This window comes from Amphibalanus amphitrite, unplaced genomic scaffold, assembly GCF_019059575.1.
Source record: "Amphibalanus amphitrite isolate SeventyFive unplaced genomic scaffold, NRLGWU_Aamphi_draft 001723F_arrow, whole genome shotgun sequence".
Classification (NCBI taxonomy): domain Eukaryota; kingdom Metazoa; phylum Arthropoda; class Thecostraca; order Balanomorpha; family Balanidae; genus Amphibalanus; species Amphibalanus amphitrite.
In genome coordinates this window covers 1-12242 of record NW_024883216.1, presented here as the reverse complement: position 1 = coordinate 12242, position 12242 = coordinate 1, and positions in this window count along the sequence as shown.

Sequence of the window (12242 nt, the reverse complement as noted above, 5' to 3'; positions counted from 1 at the left end):
CCGCGGCGGGCGGCCAGGTCGAGCAACGCCGTCGACCCGCTCGATAAATACAACGCGGTAACATAATACGACGCGACGCAAGGTAACAAAATATAATCGCGACGATAACATAAATACAAACTTAACACAAGGCAAGCAAATCAGTTTCAAACCAGTTTGAATAACGCTGTTCTGTGTTTGAGACGAATGAGACGATCCCGAGACGATTAACCTTCGCCCGAGTTTTTGGCTACACCTGCCAGTTTTTGCGCGTTTAAAGAAAACCACGGCGCCCAGCGCCGCGAAACTGGGTATAGCTTATGATACATCAATATCGCATGGTGTGCGAAAATTTTGACCCCAGGTCACGTAAGGTCAGGTCACCAGGCCAAGTTAAATAACCATACCTCTAAAGAGATGTGATTCTGTCATTATACTATAGTTAAATCCCAGAAGTTTGAAACTAGAGCTTTCGCATTAGGAAATCAGTATGAACAATTCCTATATCTCCGAATTTTTATATCGGTGACCTAAGGTTAGGTCAATTTTGCGACTTCTCCAGTATAAGTCAACGGGAGGAAAATGAAATGCTCTTCTTTTGACCGAAAAGCACCCTCAAACATCGTGACACAGGTAAACATGACACACTGAACCGGAAAATGCACCTGTGACTCCTTGTATGCCCCTGAGGTTATCTCAGGTCATGGAACGTCTCCACAAGTGCAGGGGCTCCGCCACAGGGGGGTACGCGGGGGTCGGGACCTCCTCAATAGTTTACCTGGGGGGTACCTACAGTACCCCCAATATTCTGAATACTTAAGAGCTTGTTTTCGCGTAAGAATGACATTCACAGAATGTGTTGAATAAATTAGAATGTGTTGACAGTCGCAAGGCTAAGGAATTTAAGATCTAGAAATAATGTTGCGAGCTTGTGACACACACACGAATTGCTCAACACTCGCCGACCTATATGTACGGGAGTGTCATTATTCTACCATTTTTACGAGCGAGCGAGCGCAGCGAGCGAGCGAGTTCATACTGAATTAAGGGAAAATCCTGAGTATGAGCGGCCGGCCGGCCCGTGGGGACGCTCTTCAAAAGCTAATATCTTAGGAACGGGACATCCGATTGACAAGCGGTCTTCTTTACTGAATGTCACTTGGACTTAAAAGTTCTGTGGTGTGATTGCCACCATGCGTTCTTGCCAACCACCGCACGTGGCGCGTGGTAAAGTTGGACATTTTTTAAGAACCCCCAAAATTGCAACCTCAATAACGGCACAACGGTTGGGCCGATTGAATTGAAACTCGGTACACAGTTAGGTCTCCATCAGATAATTCATCCGCATGTGTTAAGGTTGGGGTGCTACTGCACGTGCGCACGTGCAGGAGGCGCTCCCAGATCTCGAGAACGGCTGGGCCGATTGCGCTCAAATTTGGTACACGGTTGGGGACCAGTTAGTAGGGTGCCGTGCAAAAGTCAGTTTGGATCCCATTTGCACGTGCGCACGTGCAGAATGCCGCTTCCAGATCTCAGGAACGGCCTGGTCGATTACGTTCAAATTTGGCACACCGCTAGCGACCGGTTAGAAGGGTGCTTTGCATAAGCCCGTTGGAATTACCCTCTCGCCCTTCCGCACGTGCAGGGCTCACTATCCCGCTCGCTCGTTCTTCGCCCAAAAGGCGTTTTACTGGTTCAGTATGAACTCGCTCGCTCGCTGCGCTCGCTCGCTCGTAATTAAGGGAAAATCCTGAGTATGAGCGGCCGGCCGGCCGGCAGTGGGGACGCTCTTCAAAAGCTAATATCTTAGGAACGGGACATCCGATTGACAAGCGGTCTTCTTTACTGAATGTCACTTGGACGTAAAAGTTATGTGGTGTGATGGCCACCATGCGTTCTTGCCAACCACCGCACGTGGCGCGTGGTAAAGTTGGACATCAAGAAACGTCTTCTTGAGAGAGAATATCCTCAAACAGTAGTAGCTAGGGAGTTTAACCCGCGCCCTGCTGGGGGGGGGGTGTTTGAACACCCCCCTTGTGGTTTTTCGCGAATATCTCAAAAACGGCGGCGCGCAGCGCCGCCGTTTTTGGTACACCTTATCATACATCAATTCTACACATGTTCTGAAAATTTCAGCCCAAGGTCATTCAAGGTCAGGTCACCAGGTCACTTGAAGTGACCTCACCTCATAAAAAGTTTCAATGTCTGTCATAGCTACACCGAGTGACCGATCGCTTTGAAACTTTCAGCGATTGCTAAGAGCAATAGCATGTACAAAATGTATATCTCAGAATTTTGATATCGATGACCTAAGGTCAGGTCAATTTTGCGACCTCCCCATTATAAGTCAATGGGAGAAAATTGAAATGCGCCTCTTTTGGACGAAAGACATTATAAACACTCCCAAACACTGAATTACAAGTGGTTTAGACACACTGAACATGAAAATGGTGTCCGTGACCCCTGTTTATGCCCTGAGGTCATCTTAGGTCATGAATGGTATCTAACAGTTTTTCGAAAATAACTTTTGATAGAGGCATGCTAGAGCGATGAAAACGCCTTAGATGTGTTCAGCTCGACGATACGGATCGACTGATATGCAACATGACCCTTTCCGGTCAGGTCATGACCTTGACCTGAGGTCAAATTTTTAAGTTGACCTTTCAAGGTCAAGTTATAGTTCATTCGATGCGTCTTGACGAGAGGAACACGATGCCGGTAAAAGTAAGCTCGTACAATGCTTGGGTCAAAAGTTATTGCCGAAAAACTGTTTCCGAAAAAATCGGCTATTTTTGCAGTTTTTGCCCCCTGCAGGCAAAACCGTTGACGTTAGGTCAAATCTGAGAAAATTACTCAGAAAGGGCGTTAATAGGGCTATCGAATGCGCTTTTCCGCGGCGCTGTAGCTCTATTGGTTCCCGAGTTATGCGTTGGCTTCTTGGAAATTTTCGACATTCGACCCGGAAATCGGCGAAATTTTGCCTTCAATGACCTCTGGTGACCTGACCTTTGACCTGACCAAAAAATTGACCGAAGTAATTTCCTCATTATTTTTGACGCTCTTTCGAACGCCGCCTTCCGCGTATCGTTACGTGGCCCAGGAGCCGAGTTAGAAGGGGGGGTGTTCAAACACCCCCCCAGCAGGGCGTGGAAATCCAGGACCCCCAGCCGGGCGCGGGTAAAAAAGCTTGATTCAGTAAATAGGGAACAGCTTCTTTCTGACCGACCGTCCAACAAAACTGAGGGGAAAGTACCTATGGCGGTCACGTACTCCAAATTCCTACCGAATATCAGGTCGGTACTCACAAAGAAGCAGCACCTATACTCCACAGATCGCATAGGCTACGCGAAGTCTTTCCAGGTCAGCCTATGGTAGCATACAAACGAGGTAGGAACCTACGTGACATTTTAGTAAATGCAAAAACTAGGCGTATTGTTTCAAAGAAGGGCGATAGCAAACCAGAGAGCTGCGGCAAACAGTGTGTCATTTGCAGACGGATGTACTCAAGCAGTGATCGCGTGAGGGGACCGGGGGAGGGGCGCGTGACGACGTACGATAGGACGATAGGGTGTAAAAGTGTAAATGCTATTTACGGAATATGGTGTAATGTATGTGAGTGCGTGTGCTACGTGGGAGAGACAGGTGGAAATCTGTACGGCCGATACAGAACCACCTATCATCCGTACGGGTGAGCAACCCGACCGTGGCGCTTCCGATGAGGCACCACTTCTGCACTCCGGACCACAGTGTGGACGATTTACGCGTGGTGGGACTGGAAAGAGTGTGGATGCAGAACGTGGACTACAGGCGTGTAAGAGAGAAGAGATGGATGCATCTTCTAGGCACGTATGATGACACGGCCGGTCTTAACAAAAGATTCGGCTAAATGGGGTGCACATGCCCCCCCCCCCCCCGGAGCGCGGACTCGTAACTGTGGCCCAAATCAGTGTATCGATGTACGAGTATACTGTGCAGTCACCTGGGTGGTAGGCTATGCCGCACGGCTCCAATGCCAGTATGCCTGTGTGTTGTAGGCTGCACCGCACAACTCGAGTGCATATGCCTAAATCTTAAGTATGTTGCTGTCACTGAACTCTAATATATACTGGAAGGAGCATTGGTGACTTGTTTTTGTCTATCGATTTCCGCCATGTTGTGTATACCAGAAATATAAATTGCTGAGGGGGCTCCAAAGGACCACATGCAGCGGGAACAAAGCACACAGATCACCCGAAGAACACTCACACAGAACACCACAATCATCGCCTCGACACATGACACCAGGAAACTGGGCGTGCTGGAAGCCATACTCATACATGAACAGGCACCCATACTCAACAAACAAGTACAACAAACATGCAATTTGTCACTGTGGAGTCAGCGCACTCAAAGAGGGGTGGGCTGAAGGTATAGCGTATGTTCGTGTTGTATGCGTGCGTGTGTGTTTCATATGTATTAGTTAGGTCTGACCAAGTGCCTGGTTATCGCTATAGGTATGGTTAATTTTTAGTACCCTACCGCAAAACTGTCGCAAACGAAGATGTCAATTTATGTATGCTCGTGTTTACTCTTTTAAATTTCGAAACATGTTTAAAAACTGATAGCATGTGAATGAGCTTGTGCAGCGTTCTGGTTCTTCAGCGTGTCTGTTTAGTGTTTAGTATAAACAAAATGGATTATGGTTAGTTAGAACTAGCGTTGTATCATTTTGAAAATGGATATAGTCGATTATCCGAAACGTCAATGACTTGTCAATATAAACGATGACACATGCCTCTCGGTGAACTATTGTTCAACTTGAATTCAGACCTAAAAACATTGGTAAGAAGAATCGAAAAACTCAACAGAAAGCTTTCTAAAGCACAACATGCCGTGATTTTTAATATTAGGATATATATATATATATATATATATATATATATATATATATATATATATATGTATATATATATATATATATGTGTATATATATATATATATATATATATATATATATATATATATATATATATATATATATATATATATATATATATATATATATATATATATATATATATATATATATATATATATATATATATATATATATATATATATATATATATATATATATATGTTACAGGGAGTTTGAGAAATCCGTCAGTTTGCAAACTCCCTAGTCAGTTTGCAAACTCCCTGACCCATCAGTGAGTTTGCAAACTCACTAGGGAGTTTACAAATTCACTAGGGAGTTTGCAAGCTCACTGACCGGTCAGGGAGTTTGAGAAATTCCAGAGTGATTGGGCCAAATAAAAACAAGTGTGCAGCATATGGGTGGCATACGTGCCGTCCGTGATGTTAAAACAATGGAGGCTAGCTCTAATCTAAGGCCTCGCACGCTGACAAAAAGCTTATAGATCATATGCACACCATGAATACCTTTTTATTTTAAACTGCTCAGTGATTTACCCATGCATGTACCGCCGCTTCATTTAGTTATACATTTATTTAGTTCACGTCCCAATTAGACCCATTCCACTCAAGTGTGGCTATTCCAGAGTCAGGCTAAATATATCAAAGTAGAAACAGCTCACTGTTGGTCACTTATGCTAAAGTACAGGCTCACGCATCAATTCACGCCCATTCCCACTCCGCCATAGACGTGTCATCGAGAGCCGGCGCTGCTGGCAGCCAGCCCAGCTGCGACTGGCGCGCGCTGCTTGTTTGTTTGTTTTTTTTTTTTTTTTGTTAGGCCCTTTCGGTCTGACAAGACCATTTCAGAGTCGGACGAATGATAGGAATTATAGGGGGAGACATTGGTCTGGGCAGACACCCTATATGCAGAGTCGCCGGGGCTGAGCCCGTCCGAATTGACAGACCGACCAGCCCCCCAAGCACTCTTTGCACCCGGCTACGGGGTGCGCTCCCTCGGGAGCAGCGGTGCCGCTCCAAGGGAGCAGCCCGCATGAGATAAAGGTGCCTGTCCAGCCCGGAGTGGGGGTTTCGGCGTGGACGAGAAGGATTTCAGTATCCTGATTCCTGAGGATGGAAACGACGGAATGGAGGAGCACGTTGCTCCGAACCTCCCCTTTACATAGCCGCGAGTAGCATTTTTTCGGTAGAACAATGAAGGATCTGTAAGCTTTTTGTCAGCGTGCGACGATTATATAGGCCGTACCACTAGTCGCTTTTGTTTTAACATCACGGACGGCACGTATGCCACCCTCATCTTACACATTTGATTTTATTTGGCCCAATCGCTCTGGAATTTCTCAAACTCCCTGACCGGTCAGTGAGCTTGCAAACTCCCTAGTGAATTTGCAAACTCCCTAGTGAGTTTGCAAAGTCACTGATGGGTCAGAGAGTTTGCAAACTCACTAGGGAGTTTGCAAACTCACGGATTTCTCAAACTCCCTGTAACATATATATATATATATATATATATATATATATATATATATATATATATATATATATATATATATATATATATATATATATATATATATATATATATATATATATATGTTACAGGGAGTATGCGATTTCAGTTAGTTTGCAACGACCCTAGGGTGGTTGTAACCTCCCTGAACGATCAGTTTGTTTGCAACGACCCTAGGGACGTTACAAAATAACTGCTCGTTCCGGGACGTTGTAACGAAACTAGGGTCGTTGCAACCTCCTTAGTTAGTATGCAACGAACCTAGGGTTGTTACAAAATAACTAGGGAGTTTAAGAATTCATCGAGTCTCGTTTCACAGGAGGGCCGTCAACAATCTTGTCCAATAAAAATGTTGTTCTAGTTCAGTTTAAAAGAAAAGAAGAACAAAATTTGAACATTCAGCTCAGGAGTATATGTGGTGCCAGGGACAAAGCACGTAACTGTGATAATTTTGGCTGCATTATATCGCCAGCATATGCTTACATGTAGAAAATATAGTTACTGGGGTAGGTGTGATGGATATCCGTCGCTATCTGTGTGCTGGTTATCCCTCACACTTTTAGGGGTGCGGGCGGGATAAAACCCCTCGTTTTTTTGCGCGATTATCTCGCGCTAAAACGGCCGATCGTGACGAAACTTTGAGTGTCCTCGAACTTATTTACGTTACTGGTTACACATTCCCTATAATGATCCTGAAACCAATGACCTTTGACCTTTGATCTGATTTCTGAGATCATGGCAGACCGAAATGATTTGCCGTTTATGTTAGCGCACATAAAATTGCTTTTCCAGACTTCTATTGTGATTACATATAAACGTGCCAACATGTGAACTGATGGTTGTCCCATGCATCGTGATGGGTTTCAAGTTGACTTGTCAGTTGTCGGCCAGTTCAAGGTCGTTGACGTTTGGTGACTTCGGGTGACTGTTTCAAATTTTACGATTTTAAGGGATTTATTTTAGCTTATTTCGAATCCAGCATTCGTTGAGACATTTGAGAAGACGTATAGTTGTGGTGCCAATGCAACTTGCTACGAAGCTGTCGCTGGTGGTTTAGGTACACCTGATATAAAGAGGTGGAGCGGGTGGGACCCCTACTATTTACTTGACCCTAACTTACCCAACCCAGCCTAGCTTAATCCTCGCCCCCCCCCCCTCCCCTATTTTTTTTCGCGATAGCTCCGAACATGCCAGCAACAGAGAGCTGAAACTAGGCATACCTGACCTTTGATTCAAGCCGGATCTTGTGACACCAACCAGATTTTCAGGTCAGGTCAGGTTACTGACATATGACGTCATAAGTCGACGGTCCTCAGATGCCGCAACTTCGCAACGCCCTCAGTCCCAGAGGAGCTTTTACAGGGGGATGAAACTTACAGTACGTGCATCTTTTAGAAGTCTCACAAGGATTTTTCCTAAAGATCACATGAGGTCAGGTCGGTCACGTGACCTAACCACTATAAGTCAATGGAGAAAAATGAAAACTGCTATTCTGGCGCCGGGAGCGATCTCAAACTATCTCAAGCACACGGATCGTGATTTCATGCACTCCTTGCAAGGTTAGTTGCAGCTTTTCGTCAATAACTCTCAATCAAACTGAGCTAGCGAGTCGGTCAAGCCACCAATGGACTGAGGAAGACCTGCCGAATCGAATATGCCACACGACCTCCTTTGACCAATTTCGCGACCTAGGGGTCTCTGACCTGACCTTGACACGAGGTCAACACCTCAAGCTGACCTCACCCAAACAAAAACTATACCATTCGACGCGCCTGAGCAAGGCGAGCACCCTGCAGCTAAAATCGCGCTCTGCAACTGTTTTTTAAGAAGTTATTAATAAAAACCGAAACCGTGTCTTGGGTCACTTGACCTGACCTCACAGGACACTGGTTGACCTGAGACCTTAAAATCGGATACTAGTTGCTGTGTCTCCTAACGGCACACACGCTCGTTTTTTCCGCGACGCTCCAACTCCATCAGGGGCGAAAAACGACGAGGGGGTCGTACCAACCCTCCCCCGGCCGGCGCGCATGTATGTAGAAAACCAACAGGTCCTGCGGGATAAACTCTCGCCCTTATTGGTGTTTTGCTAGCCACAAACGCACATGGCGGGGCTAGGTTATTGGTTGACCTTCCAGGTCAGGTCAGTGACTCAAAGGTCGGGAAAATCGGGACCTGTTAAAACTTTGGAGAGTTAGGTTGTTCCGAGGGTTTTCGGGGCGCTGATCACGAATATCATGTTAGTTTTGATCACAGATGATGTCTTCATACATTTAGGCCAGGTTGGGTCAGGTCAGGTCAGGTCAATCAGTAGGCGTCTTGCTAGCTGTCCATAGTAGGTGTCAACCAACACTGACAGCTTCGTGACATGGTACGAAGGCGTCAAAATTACTTCGTTAATGTTCAAATGGGTGCTAAATTCGAAATCAGCTAAAAAAACTAGCCAAAAAATATATGAACCCAGAAGAAGTGAACTAAGGTCATCAAAGGTCAATGACCTTGACTTGACCTTCACGTGACCTTGACACCCACCATAATGCATGGGACCACCATCATTTCACATGTTTGAACGTTTACAATCACAAAAAGATTGGAAACGAGCGGATAATAGCCGTTTTTACGAAGGGCTTCCTTTTTTTTCTTTTTTTTTCTAGTTTTATTCACAAAATGTTCACACACTGAGAAAGCATCAGGAACACTATTTAAAAAAAATGACGTATAATGAGAATACCCGCCCGTCTGGGCGGGCCGGGACGACACTTTCAGGCCATTGCCGCCCCAGCCCCAGGGAGAGCTAATAAGAGACACCTCCCTGGCCGGGGAGAGGTGTAGGATACCGTCCCCCCCCCCCCGGCGCTCCAGACGGGCCGCCTGCCCCCGCCCGCGCTGCCCTGCTTAATAATGGCGTATGGATATAAAAACGCATAGGCAAACACTCGCAGGGGCAGCGCCCCTATCACGCCGACCGCCCGAGCGGGACGCCATCGCGCAGTCCGGCGCCCCGGCCGAGCGGCCGGCGGACCGACCCTGCACAGCGTGCTAGGGCCGCTGTGCAGGGCCGGTCACGGGTTAGCCCGGATGGGTTAGGGGCGGGGGCAGCACAATGCACAGTCCATCACCAATGCCGATCAGTCAGCTGCGGATGGTCCGGGAGCACATTGTGCTCACACGGAGGCTGACGTACGTACACCATAACCATACACATACAGCGACGTACATACACAAATACATAACAATCCACATTCGGAGCTGCTACTGGTGGCGGTGCTCCATCTCCACAGTGTTACGGAACGACAGTCCGAGAGGGGCCCACTTTCTATCGTGCTCATTGTTCTTATTATTAATTTTGGCATTATACTTCTCACTGTCCTTGTCTGCTTTCAGGATTGCAATTAAAGCCGAAATTGATGGTACTCTTTTTGAACAAATGATGTGCACTGCAGCACTTACACAGTGATTTGCCAATGCATCATCCGTTATTCCCAAAATTACCTTTTGTAATGCGATTTTTTCAGCTAGAAAACCAAGTTGCTTGCCTCTAAACCACGCTTTCAACTCAGTCCATAGGCCTTTGGCTCTCGGACAGAACCAGACTCTGTGTTGAATGTCATCTAGTTGCCCACAATATTCACATTCATCTGAGTTCCTGATGTTCATCATTTTTAACAAGCTGTTTGTCGCTAGTATACGAGTAATTATTTTATATTTCGTACTTCTGTACTGCATTGGGGTTTTTTAATGTTAAATAAATTTCACTCCAATTTAAGGCAGGGAACTCGCTTTCCCATTTCGCCTCCCATTTGTTGTTTTGGCATTCAGTTTTCTTTCTTACTAGGACATTGTACGCATTAATGACTCGAGTTTCTGGGCTTAAAATAAAGCCAATGACCGGATCAACAATTGGCTGTTCCACCTTGTGCCTGTCCAGTGATGTAATCCAATGATTGGGAAGACTACTAATTAAAGCAGAAAAGTCAAGAAAATTTGCCCCTACACGATAAGTCTGGTTAAACTCATCAAAAGTCATCAACATGCTGTTAGACTTCAAAAGATCATTTAAAGTTCTTATGCCACTTTCGTACCATCTCCTAACCCAAGTGCACTTAAACTTTGTGAAGTCGGAAAAGAAGATATTACTTCGAGTAATGTCATCATCTTCCATTCGGTAACTATCTCGGAGATCTGCTAGAGCCAGCATTACTTCTTTCCAGAACTGATTTCGAAGTCCATTTGTTTTCTTCCTAATCGCTTCTGCTCCTAAACCCCAGGTAAATCCTATTTTTCGCATTTCTTTTTCTACAATTTCGCCCCAAACATTGGGATTTATTATTGCTCTCTTAATCCAGCTAATCTTTAATGCCGATATATAAGAGTCCAGGTCAACCATGCCAACACCCCCCTTCAAAGTACTTTTGACCGTTGTTAACCGGCTTATCTTATCATTCTTTCCATTCCACAGAAAGCCAAATAGCATTTTCTTAAGACTCTCCAGCACAGCTGTTGTAGGTCTGGGAATTGACAGAAACAGATAACTGACTTTTGAAAGCGGAGAGTTTTTATAATTGTAACCCTACCTTGTAACGATATATTGCGGTATTTCCATCTTCCTATTTCTCTTGCGACGTCATTGATTTTGTCATCATATGCCTTTATAACCTTGCAGAGATCATTTTCGAATGTTACTCCTAGAATTTTAACTGATTGACACCAATCTAATGAAACTTTCCTTTCTAGGTATTCCTTATTTCTGAACACTTCGCCAATCCACATTGCTTTAGTCTTCTCTAGGTTTGGGCGAAGTCCAGAGTACTTGGCAAACCAACCAAGCTCTTGAAACAGTGCTCTTAAGCTATTTCATCAGGGTGTAATAAACACACAGTATCATCGGCGTACATTGATATTTTGTGCTCTCTGTTACCTAGTTTCACGCCTTTGATCTCACGATTCTGAATGATCTTGTTCGCCAAAATTTCCATCACCAAAAGAAATAGATAGCAGCTCAAGGCATCGCCCTGTCTACACGATCTGCTTAGTTTAATTTCGCCAGAAAGATGCCCATTGTAAGCCACTCGTGCTGTTGATCCAACGTACAAAGCATTGAACCAACGTATTATATTAGCGGGAATGTCTTGCTTTTTCATTATCTCCCGGAGAAAACTCCAATTCACAGAATCAAAAGCTGCCTCAATGTCTAAACTGATGAGTATTCCGCTAAGTTTCTCATCATTCATCGTTTGTATGGTGTCATAGATCATTCTAATGTTATCTCCTATGAACCTTTTCTTCAAAAAGCCTGTTTGATGTGCTCCGATCAGTTTATTCAAAACTCCTTTGAGCCTATTCGCTATTGATCCTGAGATCAGCTTGTAGCATACATTGAGTAAAGTGATTGGCCTATAAGATTTAATCTGATCTCGCGGTTTATTTGGCTTTGGGATAAGTACAATAATGCCCTCTTTCATAGTGTGCGGGAGTGTCCCTTTCTTCCAACAATCATCGCACATAGCTTTGAAAAAGCACTTCAACTCCTTCCAAAAGAATTTGTAAAATTCTACTGGGAAACCGTCACTACCAGGTGATGTACCGTTTTTCATGTTAATTAAAGTCTTCTCAATTTCCTCTATGCTTATTGGCTCCGCAAGATTCAATTTGTCCTCGCTAGAAATTTGCTTAATCATGAGCCCAGATAGGTACCCTTCAAAGTTTTCATCAGTAGCCGGGCCATCGTTACCACGAAATTTTCTTTGATAGTGCTTTTGGAAAGCGCTCAAAATATCAAATTGATCTCTTTTTATCCCTTGTTCTGTCTCAAGCTGCGATATTCGCTTCGCTTCATACC